Raw genomic sequence first — 17,829 nt, forward strand, 5'->3', positions numbered from 1 at the left:
GGGAGAGCGGGGGAAGGCACTCACTATACCCAAAGAGGGCCACATCATGACAAAACCTTCACTCTAGCGCAGACATTTAGAAATAAAACATGCTAATTTTGAGCTAGACTTAAGATGACTTTTGAGCAGTAAGACATGTATGAAAGCAACAGATACTATTAATAAGAAGGGGCTAGAAGTGTCTTATATGGTGAGCTACCGAGTGGCTAGGACAAGCAAGCCCCATACTATTGTGAAGGACTTCCTGCTGCCACGGATATGTCTGGGACAATGCTGGGGGAAAATGCCCCAAAAACTATACAGACAAATTCTTCATCAAACAACACTGTTTCACAACGCTTCAGTGACATGGCAGGACATGTTTTGAAACAATTACTGCTTCGCATAAAAGCCAGTGAATTCTATGCTATTACAGCTGGATGAGTCAACAGACGTGGCAGGCCTGGCATAGCTCCTGGTATATGTCCATTACGTTTATGGGGGGTCAATTAAGGAAGACATCATCTTCTGCAAACCACTGCAAACCAGGACAACAGGAGAGGCTATGTTAAAGTACTGGACAGCTTTGTGACATCAAATGAACTTTGGTGGTCAAAATGTGTTGGTATCTGTACTGATGGCGCAAAAGCCATGACAGGGAGACATAGTGGAGTGGTAACGATCGTGCAAGCAGTTCCTCCCGACACTACTTGGGTACACTCAAAAAATGCAGAACCAAGAACAGATACAGCCCTTGGTTCACTCCAGACCTGACTGCCCTCGACCAGCACAAAAACATCCTGTGGCGGACTGCAATAGCATCGAATAGCCCCCGTGATATGCAACTGTTCAGGGAAGTCAGGAACCAATACACGCAGTCAGTCAGGAAAGCTAAGGCCAGCTTCTTCAGGCAGAAGTTTGCATCCTGTAGCTCCAACTCCAAAAAGTTATGGGACACTGTGAAGTCCATGGAGAACAAGAGCACCTCCTCCCAGCTGCCCACTGCACTGAGGCTAGGTAACACGGTCTCCACCGATAAATCCACGATTATCGAAAGCTTCAATAAGCACTTCTCAACGGCTGGCCATGCCTTCCGCCTGGCTACTCCAACCTCGGCCAACAGCTCCGCCCCCCAGCTCCTCGCCCAAGCCTCTCCAGGTTCTCCTTTACCCAAATCCAGATAGCAGATGTTCTGAAAGAGCTGCAAAACCTAGACCCGTACAAATCAGCTGGGCTTGACAATCTGGACCCTCTATTTCTGAAACTATCTGCCGCCATTGTCGCAACCCCTATTACCAGCCTGTTCAACCTCTCTTTCATATCGTCTGAGATCCCCAAGGATTGGAAAGCTGCCGCAGTCATCCCCCTCTTCAAAGGGGGAGACACCCTGGACCCAAACTGCTATAGACCTATATCCATCCTGCCCTGCCTATCTAAGGTCTTCGAAAGCCAAGTCAAAAAACAGGTCACTGACCATCTCGAATCCCACCGTACCTTCTCCGCTGTGCAATCTGGTTTCCGAGCCGGTCACGGGTGCACCTCAGCCACGCTCAAGGTACTAAACGATATCATAACCGCCATCGATAAAAGACAGTACTGTGCAGCCGTCTTCATCGACCTCGCCAAGGCTTTCGACTCTGTCAATCACCATATTCTTATCGGCAGACTCAATAGCCTCGGTTTCTCGGATGACTGCCTTGCCTGGTTCACCAATTACTTTGCAGACAGAGTTCAGTGTGTCAAATCGGAGGGCATGCTGTCCGGTCCTCTGGCAGTCTCTATGGGGGTGCCACAGGGTTCAATTCTCGGGCCGACTCTTTTCTCTGTATATATCAATGATGTTGCTCTTGCTGCGGGCGATTCCCTGATCCACCTCTACGCAGACGACACCATTCTATATACTTTCGGCCCGTCATTGGACACTGTGCTATCTAACCTCCAAACGAGCTTCAATGCCATACAGCACTCCTTCCGTGGCCTCCAACTGCTCTTAAACACGAGTAAAACCAAATGCATGCTTTTCAACCGATCGCTGCCTGCACCCGCATGCCCGACTAGCATCACCACCCTGGATGGTTCCGACCTTGAATATGTGGACATCTATAAGTACCTAGGTGTCTGGCTAGACTGCAAACTCTCCTTCCAGACTCACATCAAACATCTCCAATCGAAAATCAAATCAAGAGTCGGCTTTCTATTCCGCAACAAAGCCTCCTTCACTCACGCCGTCAAGCTTACCCTAGTAAAACTGACTATCCTACCGATCCTCGATTTCGGCGATGTCATCTACAAAATGGCTTCCAACACTCTACTCAGCAAACTGGATGCAGTCTATCATAGTGCCATCCGTTTTGTCACCAAAGCACCTTATACCAACCACCACTGCGACTTGTATGCTCTAGTCGGCTGGCCCTCGCTACATATTCGTCGCCAGACCCACTGGCTCCAGGTCATCTACAAGTCCATGCTAGGTAAAGCTCCGCCTTATCTCAGTTCACTGGTCACGATGGCAACACCCATCCGTAGCACACGCTCCAGCAGGTGTATCTCACTGATCATCCCTAAAGCCAACACCTCATTTGGCCGCCTTTCGTTCCAGTACTCTGCTGCCTGTGACTGGAACGAACTGCAAAAATCGCTGAAGTTGGAGACTTTTATCTCCCTCACCAACTTCAAACATCAGCTATCCGAGCAGCTAACCGATCGCTGCAGCTGTACATAGTCTATTGGTAAATAGCCCACCCATTTTCACCTACCTCATTCCCATACTGTTTTTATACTGTTTTTTTTATTTATTTACTTTTCTGCTCTTTTGCACACCAATATCTCTACCTGTACATGACCATCTGATCATTTATCACCCCAGTGTTAATCTGCAAAATTGTATTATTCGCCTACCTCCTCATGCCTTTTGCACACATTGTATATAGACTGCCCATTTTTTTTTTCTACTGTGTTATTGACTTGTTAATTGTTTACTCCATGTGTAACTCTGTGTTGTCTGTTCACACTGCTATGCTTTATCTTGGCCAGGTCGCAGTTGCAAATGAGAACTTGTTCTCAACTAGCCTACCTGGTTAAATAAAGGTGAAATAAAAAATAAAATAAAAATAAAATAAGCACTGCAGCATCCACTGAGAGGCTCTTGCTGCCAAGGGAATGCCTGACAGCTTGAAAGATGTTTTGTTATTAATTTTATGAATAATGACTAAACAATGTATACATTTAACTATAACTATAACTAATTGAAATCTACCCTGTTTTACTATATCTGATTAGTAATGTTAGTTCATAAGAAAGATGTTATGTAGTATGGACAAGGGATAATTAGAAATGATAACCATTGTGGAAGAAGGAATGTATGTGTGTACCGAAAGTAAGCCAAGAGGAAACCTTAACCTATATTTGAACCGACCCAGCTATAACTCTGTGGAGATAAAATAAGACAGCGAGAGCCCCTCCATGTTTTCCGTATCTGGGGGGGACTGGAACTGTCAGCTAAGTGGTAATAAACTTTGGTGAGACTTCAGGAGATAATCCAGATATAGTGTGTAATGTATGTGCGTTAGTGGGTTGGAATGGACTTTTGAAGCAGCTATGTCCTTGTCGGAGAGGAGGAGGGACATTTAAGACACTATGACATTATGTGTGATATATAAACTGATGTACATGGTATTTTAAATAGAGCTCTCGGGAATAAACGCTATTGATTCATTTTGAGACTGATCTTTGCCTGTTTCATGCAAATAAGAACCTCACAAATTCTTAGAAACGGACTAAGTGTTTTGCTTTATTATAATTGAATTGGTTAATGAACATACAGGAATTAAATTCCTCTAACAGTTCTGGACACTACAGTAAAAATGGTTAACTTTCTTAACCTCTTGAACCTATGGGGGCGCTATTTCATTATTGGATAAAAAAAACGTGCCCGTTTTAAGCGCAATATTTTGTCACAAAAAGATGCTCAACTATGCATATAATTGAAAGCTTTGGAAAGAAAACACGTTTCCAAAACTGCAAAGATATTATCTGTGAGTGCCACAGAACTGATGCTACAGGCGAAACCAATATGAAACTTCAAACAGGAAATGAGCAGAATTTTTGAGGCTCTGTTTTCCATTGTCTCCTTATATGGCTGTGAATGTGCCCTGAATGAGCCTACGCTTTCTGCCGTTTGCCCAAGATGTCTGCAGCATTGTGACGTATTTGTAGGCATATCATTGGAAGATTGGCCATAAGAGACTACATTTACCAGGTGTCCGCCCGGTGTCCTTTGTCTAAATTGGTGCGTAATCTTCAGCTGCAGGCATTTTCCCATGGGATTCAGAGGAGAAAGCACACTTCCACGAACGATATATCATCGAAGAGATATGTGAAAAACACCTTGAGGATGGATTCTAAACAACGTTTGCCATGTTTCAGTCGATATTATGGAGTTAATTTGGAAAAAAGTTTGGCGTTTTGATGACTGAATTTTCGGGGTTTTTTGGTAGCCAAACGTGATGTACCAAACGGAGCGATTTCTCCTATACAAAGAATCTTTTTGGACAAACTGAACATTTGCCATCTAACTGAGAGTCTCCTCATTGAAAACATCCGAAGTTCTTCAAAGGTAAATTATTTTATTTGAATGCTTTTCTGGTTTTTGTGAAAATGTTGCCTGCTGAATGCTAACGCTAAATGCTACGCTAGCTATCAATACTGTTACACAAATGTTTGTTTTGCTATGGTTGAGAAGCATATTTTGAAAATCTGAGATGACAGTGTTGTTAACAAAAGGCTAAGCTTGAGAGCTAGCAGATTTATTTCATTTCATTTGCGATTTTCATGAATAGTTAACGTTGTGTTATGCTAATGAGCTTGCGAATAGATTTACACTCCTGGATACAGGTTTTTTTCGTAGCTAAACGTGATGAACAAAAGGAGCAATTTCTCCTAAACAAATAATCTTTCAGGAAAAACTGAACATTTGCTATCTAACTAAGAGTCTCCTCATTGAAAACATCTGAAGTTCTTCAAAGGTAAATGATTTTATTTGAATGCTTTTCTGGTTTTTGTGAAAATGTTGCCTGCTGAATGCTAACGCTAAATGCTACGCTAGCTATCAATACTGTTACACAAATGTTTGTTTTGCTATGGTTGAGAAGCATATTTTGAAAATCTGAGATGACAGTGTTGTTAACAAAAGGCTAAGCTTGAGAGCTAGCAGATTTATTTCATTTCATTTGCGATTTTCATGAATAGTTAACGTTGCGTTATGGTAATGGTCTTGAGGCTGTAGTCACGATCCCGGATCCGGGATGGCTCGACGCAAGAAGTTAAAGCAAGGCCCCTAAACTCTCGTTATTTTCTGCACTATGCAATGATATGGGCAGCCACCATGTAACGCTTACAGAAGTGCGCTGGTTATCAAGCGGAAAAGTATTGACACGTTTTTTGAATTGAGAGAGACGATTTTAAAGTTTTCTTTACAGACCATAATTTTCACTTGTCTGACCACTTGCATGATGTTTCTCACACAACTGGCCTATTTGGGTGATGTTTTTTCTCGCCTGAATGATCTCAATCTAGGATTACAGGGACTCGCCGCAACTATATTCAATGTACAGGACAAAATTGAGGCTATAATTAAGAAGTTGGATCTCTTCTCTGTCTGCATTAACAAGGACAACATTATTTTTTTGTGTGCAATGTAAAATATGATATAGCGAAGCACCTGAGTGAGTTGGGTGCACAATTACACAGGTACTTTCCTGAAACGAATTCCACAAATAACTGGATTCGTTATTCCTTTCACGTTCTGCCTCCAGTCCACTTACTGATATCTGAACAAGAGAGCCTCATAGACATTGCAACAAACGGATCTGTGAAAATTTAATTTAATTAGAAGCCACTGACAGATTTCTGGATTGGGCTGCGCTCAGAGTATCCCGCCTTGGCAAATCGCGCTGTTAAGACACTGATGCCCTTTGCAACCACGTACCTATGTGAGAGTGGATTCTCGGCGCTCACTACCATGAAAACTAAATACAGGCACAGACTGTGTGTGGAAAATTATTTAAGACTGAGACTCTCTCCAATACAACCCGACATTGCAGAGTTATGTGCATCCTTTCAAGCACCCCTTCTCATTAACCTGTGGTGAGTTATTAACCATTTTCAATTAACAAATAAGGTTTTATATGTAAGGTGGTTAAATAAAGAGCAAAATGATTGACCCTTATTATATTATTATTTGTGACCTTTTCCTATAAGAGCTCTTTGTTACTTCCCACGAGCTGGGTTGTGACAAACTCACACTCATTCCTATGTTTAATAAATGTATCATGTAGTGTGTGTGTGTGGCAGGCTTACAATGATGGCAAAAAAACAACATTTGAGAGTGCGCTGACCCTGGTGTTAGAGGGGGTACGCAGCTGGAGGTTGAATGTTTGAAGGGGTACGGTACTATAAAAAGTGTGTGAACCACTGATCTAGCGAATAGGAGTTTTTAAGTCCTTGGGCCTCTTCACTCTACACATTTCTATTGAAGACCAAAGGTAGCATACCCAATTCAACTATTCAAGTGCTTAACTGGACTTGAAAAGCCCTGGTCTAGGGGACGAACTGGACAAGCAACGAGGAATTTGCAGGTGCGATTCTGGACAGCAAACTGTATCATCCAGTGCGTCACCTTAATAGTGTGTCAATAATCAATGGTAAGTTGTTTTGATGTCGATTGTTCTCTGACGATCCAGAATGTATTGTCAATGCATTTAATTGCCTTAAGATCAGTCCTGTATTGATGAACCATCTACAAGCCTAATGGAACATGCTTCCGTCCTATGCGGCTGAAGTTCGGCAAAGTTAACAAACCAGACAGACTGATAAGCCTTTCATTTGTGAGGAGGAAACCAGCAGAAAACCAATTATTTTCAAAAATAATAAATCAGGGAAGACTAGTGTGTTTATTAATCTGATATTGTCCATGATATTTACATTACAGAAAATGGAACAGCCCTCACATACAGTGAAGTCCAAAAGTATTTCGACAGTAATTATTATTATTTTCTTCCCAATTTGGTAGTTACAATCGTATCCCATCACTGCAACTCCCGTACGAACTCGGGAGAGGCAAGGGTCGAGAGCAATGCGTCCTCCGAAACACGACCCTGCCAAGCCACACTGCTTGGAAGATTGACCATAAGAGACTACATTTACCAGGTGTCCCGCTAGGTGTCTGCGTGGCAATTGGTGCGCAAAAGTCAGGTCCCTGTATTTTTCCATTCAAATCTCAGAACAAACCAGGCTACAAGGACGGTGCTTTCAATGGAGAGAAATATGACAAACCACCTTCAGGATTGATTCAAACAACGTTTTCCATGTTTCAGTCGATATTATGGAGTTAATTCGGAAAAAAGTTCGACATGTAGGTGACTGAATTTTCGGTTAGTTTCGGTAGCCATATGCATAGTAACAAAAGGGAACGATGTGTCCTACACAAGAATCTTTCAGGAAAAACTGGACATCTGCTATGTAACTGAGAGTCTCCTCATTGAAACATCTGAAGTTCTTCAAAGGTAAATTATTTTATTTGATTCCTTGGCTGGTTTTTGTGAATATGTTGCGTGCTAAATGCTAATGCTAACGCTAAGCTAGCTATCACCACTCTTACACAAATTAGTGATTTTCTCTGGTTCTAAAGCATATTTTGAAAATCTGAGACGACAGGATTGTTAAGAAAAGGATAAGCTTGAGAACAGGCATATTTATTTCGTTTCATTTGCGATTTTTAAAAATCGCTAACGTTGCGTTATGCTAATGAGCTTGAGGCTGTAGTAACGATACCGCATGCGGGATGGGGCGGACTGTGATGCACTGCCTTAGACCGCTGCGCCACTAGGGAAGCGACAGTGACACATTTTTTGTTGTTTTGGCACTGTACTCTAATTTGAGGGTATTTTCATACATATCGGGTTAACCGTTTAGAAATTACAGACATTTTTGTACATATTCCCCCCATTTTAAGTAACCAAAAATATTTGGACAAATTCACTTATGTGTATTAAAGTATCACACAACGACAACATCAAGCTTGTGACTCTACAAACTGTTGGGATGAATTTGCAGTTTGTTTTGGTTGTGTTTCAGATGATTTTGTGCATAACAGAAATGAATGGTGAATAATGTATTGTGTCATTTTGGAGTCACTTTTATTGTAAATAAGAAAATGATATGTTTCTGAACATTTCTACATGATTTTGGATAATCCTGAATGAATCGTGAATAATGATGAGTAGTGCTAACATTTTTTGATTGTCAAACAGCAGCTGTACCACCTGAACTCATCCAATAGGAATGCTGATATCGTATCATCCTTCGTCTAAATATTGTGGCAACCAGTTAGTCTAAACGACGGTGATATAGATTTTTTTTGCCCTGCAATCACATTGCTACAATCACTTAAAATAGTAGAAGGCAGCAGTTGTCTTATGAGTGACAGGGGAAGATATCCAAAACACTTTAGTCTGGAGGTGAAATTTGTCGCTTGACAGGGAAGGATAGGGGTGTCATCTGTACTCTGTTTCTGATGATTCTGATGATTATTTGCTTAGCGAACTCTGTGACCCACACAGAGATGAAGGCAGAGCAAACAGCAAAGCTCCTCGTTTCCACTCCAGTCTCGTACTTTTCCCTCGACTGCAGAGGGATTCTGCTTTATATGGTAATGAGCAAGGGGAGCATGGCGGGTCAATGCTGACTGAAAAACACATATGAATAAATCTGAACTTCATAAGGAGGAATCAATCAGCCTCCCTTCCTTCCTCATACACAAAGTGAATACATTTACGTGTAATAAGATATACACAGACACGGTTAAATCTCTTAGTTACTTCCGTCCGCACACATACAGTGCAGTTGAGGTCGTGTATTGCTGTAGTGCACTGTGCAGCTGTTCAAAAAGAATCATTGTGCTCTTTCACTCACTGATCTGTGAGTGAGAGGCAGTGACGCACAAAAGATAAAAGACGGGAGTAAAAATCCTGACAGACGCTTGTGTGTGGCAGAGCTGTGCTGTGAGTCTTTTGGCGACGAGCACTAACATCGCCTCGGGTGCCAAGGACGTCAGCCAAAGGATGGCACGAAAGACGCACAGCATTCAGCTATGACCTCAGATGAAATACAGGGGGAGTGGGTCTAGAAGGGAGCGGGGGGTGTCTTACGAGGCCTGCCCAGCCCTCCCTCCACATCACACCCCAGTACCGCATAATCCTATGACGCTAGCCGCTTTCTCTTAGCCAATCACAGTGGGCGAGAGGAGATGTGTTTGAGGTGACGGGAGTGTGGCGTCTGACGGTATATCCACCTTGTGGTGACATCAGTAGTTCTGATAGTGTTACAACACGCACACACATCCATTGGCAGGGTTTAGTTTCACAGAAACTTTTATCCATTCATCTCTCCCTCCTTTTTTTCTCAAAATCTCTGCCACATTCTCTATTCCCCCAATAACTACCCACCTTTCCAATATCTCTTCCTCTGTTCTCTCCAATTCTTGCCCCCCCCCGTCTCCTTCTCTCCATCACTCACATTCCTTTTTCACCTCCTCTCCTTTCCTTCCCTGCTGTCCGTCTCTTTCCATCTTGCTCTAGTTCCATTTCCTCTATCACTCCTTTGATCTCTCTTCATTCATCTTCACCCGTTTCGCCTCTCACTAAAGCCAGATTTACCCACACCTCTTCTTCCTCTAGCCTAAATCCTATTGGCGGTCCCACAACCAATGTAAGTGGGAACTATGGGTAACACTTTAACACATTAAGTTGCTCCAGTTTAATAACACTAGTCACAACATGTTACATAGTATTTGGTAACTACATTATAACTGCATATTAATGGAGGGGAGTGGTTTTTGTAATTACACAAGATGAATGATGGACTGTCCCTTATTCCACCTGTGAAATAGCAAAAACTGCTTAACACCATTGCAATGTACTTCCAAAGTAATTACTAAAATGTCAAATGTTACCAAACACTGTATCTGGGTTACATTGACAAGACCATGACTGCCTGGGCTCCAATACAGAGACCAAGTGAAAATGTATTCACTGAATCAATAATTATCCTGTGTCATTCCATGACATTTCAGCAAGCCATGACACCCTCCATCTCAGATTATTCTGAAATCGTTTCTGTAGCTAGAAATAGATCAAATAAGCATTCCAGAAACATTACTTGGTTGAAATATAACTTGATCTCAGAGAAATTAAGCAAATTGATTGCACCCAAATTGGCCATTTTAATTTATAGGACTCAATAATATAATAATATAATAATGATAATATTCAATAATGATATTAGCTAACATCTGATTTGGACCAAACTTTTTTCTAACAATGAGTAACATGAGAAATCCAAAGAAATTGTCAAAAAGGTATCCACGGCCCCTCCGTACTCCACGCCAATCATCCTATGTTGTCACGCCCTGACATTAGTTATCTATGTTTTCTGTATTCTTTTGGTCAGGACAGGGTGTGACGAGGGTGAGTATGTGTGTTTTTATCTATGGGGTTTTTGGTATGTCTAGGTAAATGTAGGTCTATGGTGGCCTGAATTGGTCCCCAATCAGAGGCAGCTGTTTATCGTTGTCTCTGATTGGGGATCCTATTTAGTTTGCCATTTTCCATTTTGGTTTTTGGGTTATTGTCTATGTGTAGTTGCATGTCAGCACTCGTTGTATTAGCTTCACGTTAATTTTGTTAGTTTGTTTAATGTTCTTCGTTAATTGAAGAAGATGTATTCATATCACTCTGCGCCTTGGTCTCCTCACTATGACGACTGTGACATATCTAATGTATTTTTCCTGTTAAATTTGTAATTTAAGTTGTTGGGTTTATGTCCCATCCTACATCCTGATATTACCAGGTTCTGACCACTAGATGGTGCCGTTCCTGCTATTAGGCGATTCTTTAAAAAAGACATGAGTAAACTTACAATAGCATGCTAAATATATTATGTTAAGAGACTACAGGCACCTGCACATTTTTTGACAGGTAAGGTAATTGTGATATTTACACCGATCTTCATTTGCATAGTGTGATTAAAATGGATTTCCAAGACAATATTGGCTCAGGCGTTCTGTGGTGCCGTATTGAACCACAATAATGAATAATTAATGCCGCAACATAAATAATGCAGTTTGATTAGCAACAAAGTGCAATGTTTTTGTTGCGATTTATAAATCAATACAAGCCAAGGGAAGAGATGAGGTGGGTTTAGAAAAGAGATGGGTTTCTCCTTTCTGATAGAAAGAGAGAACATTGTATGCAATAAGCCAGTTTTTTACATTTTGGGGTGAAAGGTAGCCCAAAGGAAGGCATCATGTGATGAAGAAGTGATGACTGGCTACCGGAGGGCTTCTAGTGTCAGATCATTACTAAACACTATCCTTGAGTAAGGCAACTCCAAAAATAACTCTCCATCTAGGGGCACTGCACCATGGCTCACCCTGTGCCTCTAAACATGTGTGTGTGTTTTGGTGTGTGTGTGTCGGGCTTAGGGAAAAGGCATTAGGTACATTTTCATTCTAATCAAATGGACAAAGTATTCGATTTTATGTTGCCAATTCACAAGCAGCCTGTGAGTTACCTGTTCAAACCCAGACCTCTTTCAGTCATCTCACTTTCAGACATTCAGGCAAAGATAAATCTACTTAAAGCAATATAGGCAATTAAAGAGAAAGTCACATTGGCGCCGCACATAATCGAAGCCTCTGCAGGCGCAGTCAAAAGACGCTAACTTTTGTAGAGCCTGTTTTATTCATGTGACAATGAACCATGTCGTCTTTGAAATGAAAATGAGTGGGCCCTTGCCCAGACCTCTCTATTTAACTTCCTTTACAGAGGGAAAAGTGGACATGTTCTTCCTACTCTGAGGAGCAGAGACGAACTAGCCATAGAGCAATTTCGGAAATTTTGGAAGCACGGTTTAACCCTGTCAGATGGGCTGGTTAATCTTGAGCCCAATGGGCCTGGTCGGTGTGGTGCTTAGAAGATACAGATGATACAGTCTTATGCTCAGCTGGCCCCTCCCCGGATTTTGTGTTAAACGCTCGACAACAAAGCTTTCTTAGTGTCCAACAAGCTTTCTCTACCCTGAACCTTGTTCTGAACACCTCCAAAACAAAGGTCATGTGGTTTGGTAAGAAGAATGCCCCTCTCCCCACCGGTGTGATTACTACCTCTTGAGGGTTTAGAGCTTGAGGTAGTCTCCTCATGTAAGTACTTGGGAGTATGGCTAGACGGTACACTGTCCTTCTCTCAGCACATATCAAAGCTGCAGGCTAAGGTTAAATCTAGACTTGGTTTCCTCTACTATCGTAATCGCTCCTCTTTCACCACAGCTGCCAAACTAAACCTGATTCAGATGACCATCCTACCCATGCTAGATTACAGACACGGAATGTATAGATCGGTGGGTAAGGGTGCTCTCAAGTGGCTACATGTTCTTTACCATTCGGCCATCAGATTTGCCACCAATGCTCCTTATAGGACACATCACTGCACTCTATACTCCTCTGTAAACTGGTCATCTCTGTATACCCGTCGCAAGATCCACTGGTTGATGCTTATTTATAAAACCCTCTTAGGCCTCATTCCTCCCTATCTGAGATACCCACTGCAGCCCTCATCCTCCACATACAACACCCGTTCTGCCAGTCACATTCTGTTAAAGGTCCCCAAAGCACACACATCCCTGGGTCACTTCTCTTTTCAGTTCGCTGCAGCTAGCGACTTGAACGAGCTGCAACAAACACTCAAACTGGACCATTTTTTATCTCCATCTATTCATTCAAAGACTCAATCATGGACACTCTTACTGACACTTGTGGCTGCTTCGCGGGATGTATTGTTGTCTCTACCTTCTTGCCCTTTGTACTGTTGTCTGTGCCCAATAATGTTTGTACCATGTTTTGTGCTGTACCATGTTGTGCTGCTGCCATGTTGTGTTGCTACCATGTTATTGTCATGTTGTGTTGCTACCGTGCTGTGTTTTCATGTGTTGCTGCCATGCTTTGTTGTTTTATTAGGTCTATCTTTATGTAGTGTTGTGGTGTCTCTCTTATCATGATGTGTGTTTTATCCTATATTTATTTTCCATTTTTAATCCAAGCCCTCAAAAGGAAGCCTTTTGCCTTTTGGTAGGCCGTCATTGTAAATAAGAATTTCTTCTGAACTGACTTGCCTAGATAAATAAAGGTTCAATAAAAAAGAAAGAAAGAAGCAAATAATGGGCCAGTGTGGTTCATCTTTCACCCAAGGGGCCTGGCCGGTGTGTGGGGACTAGAGGGGAAAAAATGAGCTGGTGTGTTAAAAATGCCTAGGCCGATTTCTGGTCCCAGTCCATTCCTGCTGAGGAGGCATGGGGAAGCCACAAAGGTCAGAGGGCCCATAATGGTGGATAATAAGATACTGAGATGGATGGGTTAATCTCTCTAGGGTCTGGAAGGGTTGAGCTTTCCAGAGGAAAGGATGTTGACTGCATGTAAAAAATGTGACACAGAATAATGAGCTTGTGTCTCCAGTACATACAGGTCACCACACAAGTGCCCTTAGCCTGCAATTGCGCATAACACACTTTTCAAAGAACCAATCCCACTGGGCACAGATGTCAGTTCAACATCTAGTTTTGATTTACATTTGGTTGAGTTAACAACTAACATGAATTCAACATGAAATCAACTAAATATTTCACCATGTCTTTAGATTTCAGTTAAAAATTGAGTGAAAAAAATACAAAAATGCCCCTACGTTGTTGACTTTTAGCAAATGCACTTAGTTTCCCACATTGCTTCAACGTCATCACATAGATTTGTTGGGTTGAAATGACGTCGAAACAATGTTGATTCAACACATTTTTGCCCAGAGGGATGCCTTTATTTCCATGGCTTTAAAAAGCTGAATACTCAGCTGAATACCGTTTCCCTAATTGTCCTGTGTCTTGGTGTCAGATCTATGAGCTAATTCTGCCTTTGTCTTAAATCTCGGAGGACTTTGACTCCAAACTTCCTTCTCGACAACGGCATCGAGAATAGCAAATTATTCATGAGGGGGATGACAACGAGGCTTAACCTGCTCTAAATGGCGGATCAAGACTAAGCTGTGTCGAGTTCCAGTTTAGGAAACTTCCTCTCTTCACTCCCCTGCCATTTACCTCTAATCCTTTTCAAATTAAATGTGCCTTTCAGCGCTGCATATCTGATTCTTCGATGTATACACAAACAGTGTTTTTTTTTCCTGGCATGCAAATAAAAATGTAATAAATAAATCCATCTGAACAAGGAGCTTTGTCAAATGTCGGTTCAAGAGATCACTGACCAGGGTCGGCCACCTTTCGAACCAAAGACGGTTGTGAAACTCCTATTTATTACTATCCTTCATCCCAATTACAAAATTCCATATTTGTTTCCTCACTTTGTTATTCTGTGGAAAAGGACAGAGTGCAATCCACCATTCCACCTTCCGGTATGTTAATGTAGCCACTGTCACTAGCCGCTAACTTGAGCGTTTACCAACCAAATTGATCATTTGGGTAAACTATGCCTTTAAACATTCAGTGAAATTAGCTTGTTGGGTTAATAATTAAGCCATTACGTCTCAATTAGCTTAACATGGCTGATCGTGGATGACTGTTGGGTCCCCAGTCTGCAGCTGCCAGGGGACGCAGGGCCCACACACTCACAGTGACATGTTCATCATCACTCCCTCGCTACTTCTTCACATCAGGAAGTCAATTCACAAATAGATTCATATGCAGCTAGAAAAATATGTCTGACAATCCAATTTGGAGTTCTGACTTCATTTCCTTTTGGGAAGGGGCATAAAGTCTCTGGTTGACTTCACGTCAAATTATTTTGCCATCTTTGTATATTTGAGGTTGTAGTGTACATTTACTCAGGATATTGATACAGTATGCAGGTTCCCTTTGTTTTATGCAGAAGTGAAAAGGGTGCTATTACTCCACTGCAGTATTTTCTATCAGCACACATTTTACTGGCAAACTAGACAAGCCAGGCTCTTTATCCAATGTAAAGCTAAGTTAATCAGTTAATGAGGAAAGTGTTTCAGTGTAAGGAAAAAGACCCGTCACTGAACACACCAAAAACAGAGATATGATGTGTTGATCCCAGTGGAGTCTGCTGATGAGAGGATGGCTCATAATAATGACTGGAACGGAGCAAATGGAATGGCAACAAACCATGTGTTTGATGTATTTGATACCATTCCACCTACTCCACTCCAGCCATTACTACAAGCCCATCCTCCCCAAATAAGGTGCCACCAACCCCCTGTGGTTGAACCCCCTTTCTGTTGGAGTGCGGTGAGGGGTAGCGTCATCATATCCACTCCCTCGCCAGCACCTTTAAGTCATGTAGTCAGCCTGGAACATGCCTGTTGGCTTGTAAGTGTACACACCAGACTCGTGAACTCTTTAAGGGTGTGGCTGGCAGCTCCACTTACCCTGAATGAAATGACTGAGCTGCGCGTTGAGGACCAATGAATTCAGATTCCCTCCCTTTTGCAAAGATTGCGTCATCATCCCTTAATTTGAGGACGACTGATTAAATCATTTAGGAATCAAATGGTATTTTTTTTGTCAACTTTTTGTTGTTGTTGAAATATCACATTTAGTAATGTAACACTTCGTGTGACTTAATCAAAGACACCAAAGACGACATCAATGATAAGCAATAAAATGTCGACACTTCTAAAATAAGCCTCTTTCACGCCACAGCCTGCTGAATTTGTAAGATAACTTTTCTTTCATTTTGATTTCATCACGAATGAAAATGTAGGACTGACTCACCCATGGATTAATGGTTCAGCATCGTCTCAATGAAGAGTTTGGTGTTTTTTCGACGAGCCATGTGCGACATGCACGCTCAGTTTACAAGCCTGCTCGAGTAAAGCGGCAGGCGGATGAGCAATATCCACCATCATAGTACGGATAAAGCCTGAGCTGGAATGTGACGCTAACAGAAGCTGTTAGAAAACCCGCTAGAAAACCCTTGTAGATCTAGCTTGCTTCGTAGGATATCCCTCTGGTCTGTGGCAGCACACATCCCCACGTGCTGCCACAAAGTCTAGTCCCCAAATCTGGTATGTTTATCTTATATTCAGTTACTTTGGTGTAAAAAACTGTTTCCTCTGCAATTACCCTGCAATTTGTATGTATTCCGATACCATAATGAACTTGAACTACCCTTTAACCTCTTACTCTTACGGCAGTGCTAGATATTATGCCAAAGCTAATGGTATCCTTACATCCCTTTGGTGGAGATCATGAAGAATCTTAGGAAGCAACTTTCCAAAGGTTGTGAATTAACATATAATAGTTGCTGGGACTGGGATCAATTCCATTTCAAGAATGGAGAAATCCAGATTTAAAAGAAATGGAACTTTAAAATGGGACCCAACGCTGATTTTAACCATTTATTTAGGCATTGAATAACATTTCCTTTGGGATTTTTCTCCTAATGGAATGACTGAATAACCCCCAATGCTAACCCTCTCTCTAGCTAGAGATAGTCATCCTGTAAAGTTGGTGTTGTTGTGAGATTATCTTCCCCTGTCCAATCCAATCCTCTCCTCCACAATATCGATCCCTTTCGTCTTTCTCACAGAAACCTCACAAACTAATCTCTCCCTCCATGTTTATGTCTGCCTTCTTCTCTGTCTCCCAAAAATAGGCAAATTAACAGATTGCTAATTCAATTATGTCATTTAATTAAACTTCTGTTGAAATATACATTTGAAGCTCGAGGTCAACTTGTTCCTGCAAATTTGCATTCGACCTACATTCATTTCAACCACTGTAATCAATCCCTGATTATTTCATCATCACAAACACTGCTCCTGTTTTACACGGAAGAGTATAGGAACCAAAAGTGTTTTTGATTAATATGTTCATTCTTTGAGATCGAGACAAAATACTTGAATAAAGTTGAAATATTTTGAGAATAAAGTCCAAAGATTGAGAATAAAGTCAATTTTTACAATTTTATTTGCTCAAGTGTCCTTATAATAGTGAGGAGTCAAGTGACATAAAGGTTTATTATGGAATACACCTTATATGAAGGATGACATACAGAATTGTGCGTCCATAATTGATTTGTGTGGTATGCATCCAAATGCTTTTTGAACCCTTTGAGTCGTTTTCATCATAAGAAAGTGAGCTACTGCACTTCTACAACCATGCATATAATAACGCTAAATAAACCTAGCAAAATATAGCACTGCTTGTTGCCAGGGCTATAAAAAGACATGGTTAAATGACTTGCTCTACCATGGACTACTTGCATTGCTGATCTGCAATATATGAAGTTGTAATTTGCTTCCAAAACATTTTCCACGATAAAGATGATTGATTTTCCCAATTTCCCAAACATTTAAACAGTCCTGTGTCATAAATACGCAGACTTGCTTAATTTAAACCCATCAATGGATTGCATGATTATACAACAGAGTTGAGAGCGAGAGATCCAGGCACATTGGAAAGTCAGTTGCATCAAGAGCTATTTTCTCTCCCATCATAGCAAATGATATGAACACGCAAACAAAACCATAAGGGAAATGTAGAGTTCAAAACCGTTCTTTACCAAGGTGGAAGGTGCTGCCTTTAACGTCCAGTAAAACTACGTTCCTCAAATGTGTACTTACTGGCTGAAGAAAAACCCCTATTATTAGTACAAATCTAATCCTTTTATATCCAAAACATACACATTTTGCAAGCATGAGCTAACATAGAATCAACATTGTAACTTACTAGAGTAGCTGTACTCTAGAAGCATCTGCGTTTATAACCTGTAGC

General features: G+C 41.4%; 1 pseudogene; it reads right to left on the minus strand.

Moving 5' to 3' along the window:
* Positions 1-17,829, minus strand: part of LOC135572060 (phenylalanine--tRNA ligase, mitochondrial-like) — a 73,969-nt pseudogene that overhangs the window by 20,662 nt on the left and 35,478 nt on the right.

The sequence above is a fragment of the Oncorhynchus nerka genome, linkage group LG6 (assembly GCF_034236695.1).
Source record: "Oncorhynchus nerka isolate Pitt River linkage group LG6, Oner_Uvic_2.0, whole genome shotgun sequence".
Lineage (NCBI taxonomy): Eukaryota > Metazoa > Chordata > Actinopteri > Salmoniformes > Salmonidae > Oncorhynchus > Oncorhynchus nerka.